A 6,000-nucleotide genomic window follows, 5' to 3' on the forward strand; every position below is an offset into this window, starting at 1 on the left:
TGTGTGGGGCTGGGGCTTGAACCACCACACATGGGGTGAAGGCCATGGTGGAAGACTTAATTAACTGCACACGGGGTTGGGGCCGGGGCAGCATGTCCAATCTGGCATGTACAGAACTCATATCCAGGGGCCCCAGGGAGACCCCATGTGATGTGAAGCCATGCAGAGCAGTGGCATGGTGCAGGGTGGATGGGCTGCATGCCACACAACACAGCAAGGAGGTCCATGTGGCACAGTGGGGCATGGGCCGTGGAACAGGGTGGGCCACCCAGGCCATGGCCCGACCAACTTTTAGCACATTAATTTATATGACACAAATGCGCAATTCTCATTCCAGTTAAAACTGTATAGCTTTTTCTTAACTTCATAGCTAGCTAAATAGCAAGCTATACTTCTGCTTTGTTTGTGCCCGATGTGACATTTCTGACCAATACGTGTCATTACGCAAATTGCTTGTGCGTACGTCTCAGCTAACGTCGCAAACACACGTTAGTGTAAATATAAAGTAAGAAATCAGTGGTGGGCGCTCGGGGAGGGCGGGGGGTTGGTTTGTTTGGCCCCCTGCAACCAAAAAGGCATTCTGTGGCCCCTGCAGTGGGAGATGCAGTCCGAGGGCATGCAGCCTATGACCTCCAGCCTTTGAGCCAGGTCTGAAGCCATGTCGTCTGGCCCAGGGTACACCCCAAGGGGTTAGAAATTTGTCAGCAGGGGTTAGGCCTGGACTCTGGGAGGTGGGGGGAGCTGTCCTGGCTCCAAGGCAGCTCCCTCCCAGCTGCTTGGAGACTGGGGCTTAGCCAGATCGGGGCTTAGCTGCTCAGAAATCGGGGTTGTGGCCCCCTGCTGCCTGGGCTGCCTGGGAGCAAATTTTTCCTGGTTAGGGTTTACACATGTGCTATGGTGCATTAGTTAATCTGCCATTTTTCTAGTGCCTGTATGTATTGGTACTAGCAAACAGCAAATTACACTAATTTAATGCACTGTAATTGATGTGCATGTGTAGACAGTGATGCTTTGCTGTGCATTAGATTAGCCTAATGCACAGGAAAGCATCTCATGTAGCTGCACCCAGACTGACTCCACACAGGACCTGGCTCACGGACTGACCCTGCTCCAGTCATCCAGCCACAGGTCTGGAAGGTTGAGTTCATAACACTTGACATGGTGCCTTTTGACTGTTGCTGTAAGTGTGTTTCCTGTGAACTAATTTGCTGGCCCTACAACTTAAAGAAGAAACGGGACAAAGGACAGCACTCATACAGGGTCTTCATAAAGTCCTTGTGTACTTTTAAACTTTAATAACTTAGGTTGTAGGTATGATAGAAACAATCTATAAATGGCATTAAAAGTAAATTTATTATAGTTTTAACACAAATAGAGCCTACAATGCTAGACTTCATAAGTAATAACTAATTTATTTTTATTTCAGATCCTTTGACAAATGAAAAATGGCTACTGTAGACGAGAAGGTAAACTGTGTCCTATGGCTAGCAGAATTGAAGTCCATATCAGCTGTGAGAAAAAAATGGTGGTTATGTTGAAGTCTACCATTGTGTACTCTAGTTGCCCTAAAACTTTAATACATTTTCTTTTAAATGCTGTTTACAGATTGTTTCTATCATACCTACAGCCTAAGTTATTAAAGTTCAAAAGTGTACAAGGACTTTATGAAGACCCTGAATGTATATCCTGTCCAACTAGGTGTACGTTGCCCTTCTCTTACATGCTGCTGGCATATAGAAACAGCAAAACTCTTTGATTCTCAACCAGGGTGCCACAACACCCTGGAGTGTCTTTCAAGGGTGCTGCAGGATGCCACACAATGTTCGCACTATTAAGTTTACAAACACGATTCGCAAGATAAACCCAGAGATTTCCACAAGGAATCCATAGTTGTTGTGGTCTTTCTGAGTTCTTTGCAACAGAAAAACTGCTCTATTAAAAAAAATAGAGAAAACGAAGAAATGCCATTTCCAAGGGGGCGCCTTGAGTCTAAAAAAAGGTGAGAACCACTGAATTAAACAGTCAAAAAAATGATCAAGCCAATGAAAGCAGAGGGCAGGGGAGAGAATGCATCTGTCTGGCAATGGCAAGACAAGGGCTGCAGAGAGAGAGGAAGGGGCTTCCTGTTTCAGGGGCTGGCATTCTGCAAAAGAAAAAAGAAGCTTTTTTAAGGCCTTCACAGGGATTTTCCCTGATAAAGTGTTGAACTTCATGAGTAATTCCTTCTCTGGGTTAGAGACTATGTTCTTTGTGAAAGCTCTCCCTCTTGCCAAGCACTCTGCACAGGCTGTGGGGCCATGAATGTAGCATTTATTGCCAGAAGAAAAGTCTAACCAACATGCTCTCAAGTCTGCAGCTTCAGCAGAGGCTTCCAGCTCCTCCTCCATCACAGACTCTCCCCCTGCAGAGGGTCAGGTTGCATCATTATGAGTAGCGTTTTGTTTTATTGCACTTTGCTTTGGGACACAATGAGTCCTGCTGCTGGGGAATGTTTCCCGCGAAAGCCTGGCGCTAGGCATTCCCTGCCCTTCTCCCGCCTCTGGCAGCTGCTGGGGTTGAGTGCGCCCGCCCCTCAGCACCTGTGCGCTCTGCCAGGGCAGTGAGTCAGAGCAGCCCTCTGCCGCCTGCCCAGGCCCATCTGTTCAGGCAGCAGCCTCGTGTTTACCTTGGACACAGAGAAATGCCTGCTCCAGCTCTTCCCACTGCAGCTTAGCAAAGTGCCTGAGCTGTCCGGGCCATTCATGCATGGTCACAATATGAAACAGTGCCTTTTTCTTTGCATTTAACTCCCTCTGTGAAAGAGTCTCCTTTCTTCCTGCTTGTGTCATGGTTGTGCTCTCAGGCAAGTCATTACCTAGTATCAAGTGTATGGCGTGATCTGAGCTAGTGGTTCTCAATCCTTTTATGCTCGAGGCATCCCTCAATAGGCTCAAGGCACCCCTCAGAAAGTGCCAGCTCTTAGCTTTCCCTTGTTCTTTGACCAAAGAAAAATAATAGTAGAGTGAGTCTTTTGCTGCAAACAATTCAGAAAGAGCACACAGGTCAGGATGTTTCTAATACTATGGACTCCTGTTTGAAATCGCTGGGTTTATCATGAGAATTGTGTTTGTGCACTAAACAGTGCTAACACTACGTGGCACCCCTGAAAAGATCACAAGGCACACCAGCGTGCTATGGCATCCTGGTGGAGAATCACGGATTAGAACCTTTGCATCCCTCCAACATAGGCGACTGGTAGACACGAGGGGGGGAAAGGGGGGCATGTGCCCCCCCGGAGATTGGCTGCCGCCACCAGCTTCTGTGGGTAGTCACTACTTGCCCCCCACCGCTGCTGCCGGCCATGCTGCTGCACACAAACTGTGCGCCCTAGTCTCAGTAAGCACCAGTCACCCATGCCCTCCAGAGAGATGTCCCACTGTTGCTGACCCTCATGATTCTAGTGCAAGTCTTGTGATATTTGGTGTGCTCTTTCTTAAAGCTCGAACACGTTATGTCATGCATTTACGAGACTCCCAGCTTTCATTTTGCAAGAAAAGTACCTAGCTAACCTATATGGTTACAGAGAAAATCTGGAAAATATGAACCCAAGGGGCTCAAACATCAGAAAGATAAAAATGTTCAGTCTTTATAGTCTCCTGATTTTGGGAGCCCCGAGACATGATTTTGAATCTTTGATGATGGCAGGACAAACATGTGTCAGTGATTTGGGCCTGTCTTGAGCAACAGAGATTGTGGCTGCTTAGAGTAGCTTTTAGCGGATCAGACACAGGTTTTTTTCCCTAATTTATTTCAGCAGCATTGTTGCTCTGAAGCACTAAAGTTTACCCTGCAGGCTCCTGATGAAAAGCAAGCCTGAAGCTGCCAGCACCTAGATCTTAATTATTATTCAGTTCTGGGGCGTACCCACCCTTGTTACATTCATAAAAGACAAGAGTCATGCTTACACAATTCCTCTGGCATTGTAAATAGAAACCTGGAGCATCTTGCATTTGTTTTATAGTGATAGAGGTTTCTTTTTAAGCTCTTAATAACTCTTTCCTTTTCCATTACTAAATATACAGTCAGAAGTCAGTATTGCCACAAATAACATTATAGGGCAGCAAGCTCATTGAGTATGTCAGACCAGTGCTGGAAAGCTATTAGTGCTCAGTCTCCCTGTGGTCACCTGAGTAGCCTCAGGCAGGAACACTACAGAGAATTTTTCAAGTAAGTGCTTGTAGAGTTGGGTTCATAGGACTGGCAGTGTGAGGGTGTGTGGCCTTGGCTGTATATGGCATTTTGAGCTATAGAAGAATACTATAGCCTGATTTCAGGCTTTTTGTAGTATATATTTGTAGGATTTATTAAAACCATTTTGTGCTTGACTCATCAAAGATTTATACAGTGTGGTTAGTCACGACATAGGAGTAGTGTCTCACTGATTTCAGTGGAATTACGTCTGTGCATAAACTTAAGCAAATGTCTCTGCAAGATGGAGTCCTTATTTTTTCTATCAGCCCACTGGAAATGAGGGAGTGGTACAAAACTCAGTGCTATGGTGCATAGTCATCATTAAAATTTGGATATTAAACAATTTAAGAAAAGAGAAACTGAAATCCATTCGCTGTATATACAGACATGGATTTGATTACACATACAAATCAGTCCCACTTAAACTAGTGAGAACACAAAAGCTCTGCAACACATTTACTCAATCAATTAAAAATGTTCATAATTTAATATGACAAATTATGGCATGAGTGATAGGTAGGAAGGGGAAATCTGAGGCATAAATTTGATTACAATATTTATTATGGCTAAAATGTCTTGCCTTTTCAGTCAAGGAAAGAACAAAAAGCACAGGGGAAAAAAGAAGCAATATTCATGCAAAATTCAGATGCTTCTTAATTATTGTAATTACTATCCAACAAATGTAGCCTGCAGCTATCAGAAGAAAATTATTGCAGGGAAGACTTTGATTTTCCAAAAAACTATTCTCTAGTGAGAATGAAAAAGTTATGAATAACTCTTTAACATTTGTATTACAGTAGTGTTGGGAGGCTGCAGTCATGCCCAGGTTCTCATTGTATAGGGCATAGTTTAAACACAGAGTAAAACTGGTCTCTGCTCTGAAGACTCGGCAATCGAATTAGGAAAAAGGCACTATTGAATGTAAGTTTCCATGAAAAAATGATTTATTGGAACTTTTTCCATCAGCTGGCTGATTTTGAGTCTGATGCATTTTGAAAAAAAAAAAGGTTATGAATATATGGTTCATATACTGTACTAGATATTGGCCATCTTCTTAGCTCTTAGTTATCATTTATATGCATTGTGGTAGTACCTAGGATGCTGCTGAGCTAGGTGCTGGACATGCTTGAAAAAAGCCCCGATGCTCAGATTCAGATGGTTTCTATTGGTTCCTGAATGGGACTTATGCAGAATGCAGGCACTTTCATTTCAAAGAGCAATGCAAATTGAACTTATTCCGCCAGCAAGTTCAGGCTGTGCCTCTATTTGAGACTGCAAGGTTCTGTAGGTGATCACACAGCCAACACACCTTGCACAGGTTCATCAGTGATCCAGTTTAATCACCTAGGTGACTGAATTCTGCTGCAATTCAGGTTGGTGCTGGGAAGGGACCTAAGTCTGCAGACCAATCCAATCCACTTGGCATGCTCCAGTCTTGTCTGATTTACATCAAAGGCATTGATACCATCTAAAAAATGGAGGTAATAATGCCTGCTTTCGCCCAACAACTTAGGGATTAAATCACTCAGCCAGACAGTGAAAGAAATGAGTTGTAGGCCCTTCTTAGCCTGAGGGACTCCTGCTTGCTAGTGTGGTGCCTTAATTATCAGGTTTGGTGAGGGCACCCTGTCCTTTCCTATTGAATTTGGCCTCTGGACAGTCAAGAATTCAAAAAGACAGCAAGCAGGAGGGACAATGATGCAGTAGGACAGGGGTTTCAGCACATCCAAGGACTCTATGCATTAAACATTAAACAGAAGAAACCCTGGC

The sequence above is a fragment of the Alligator mississippiensis genome, chromosome 2 (assembly GCF_030867095.1).
Source record: "Alligator mississippiensis isolate rAllMis1 chromosome 2, rAllMis1, whole genome shotgun sequence".
NCBI classification, from domain to species: Eukaryota; Metazoa; Chordata; order Crocodylia; family Alligatoridae; genus Alligator; species Alligator mississippiensis.